General features: G+C 35.6%; 1 protein-coding gene across 6 annotated transcripts in view; it reads right to left on the reverse strand.

Moving 5' to 3' along the window:
- Positions 1 to 359: 359 nt before the first annotated feature.
- The window catches only part of LOC144975284 (uncharacterized), a 17,064-nt gene continuing 17,002 nt past the window's right edge, over positions 360 to 421 (reverse strand). For all 6 annotated transcript variants that reach the window (XM_078919229.1, XM_078919225.1, XM_078919227.1 and 3 more), the window contains exon 3: positions 360 to 421. This exon is cut by the window's right edge and continues 2,173 nt beyond it. The gene's annotated coding sequence lies outside the window, so the exon portion shown is untranslated.

A 421-nucleotide genomic window follows, 5' to 3' on the forward strand; every position in this document is an offset into this window, starting at 1 on the left:
TACACCGGCCACTGATGCAGTTGGTGCTACCGTAAATGTCCAACAAAAAATTAATATGTGACCTTTCGTCTCAAAACGGTATTATGTCGGAATGGACCAGATGCTAAAAAGTCAAATTATAGTTAAACTGGTCAAAAATATGAAACGTTGGTATTTACCACAGTAAAATATATTCCGTCTCCTCTATAACGCATATACACTCAACTTAAGCATAATATTTCTGGATACAAATTTCATCTTAAGCATCTTAATCATCCCGACTTAATACCGTTTTGAGACGAGGGGTCACATATGTGCCCCCCCCCCCCCAAACCTCAAATAAAAATAAATAAAAATAAAAACGTTTTGGCTTTTTTTTTTTCAAAATGCTGGGACAATAAATTATCATTGGCATTCTCATTAACCAGTGATCTGCCGTAAT

Source organism: Berghia stephanieae, chromosome 6 (assembly GCF_034508935.2).
Source record: "Berghia stephanieae isolate SIO BIC M18660-M18661 chromosome 6, UCSD_Bste_1.3, whole genome shotgun sequence".
Lineage (NCBI taxonomy): Eukaryota > Metazoa > Mollusca > Gastropoda > Nudibranchia > Aeolidiidae > Berghia > Berghia stephanieae.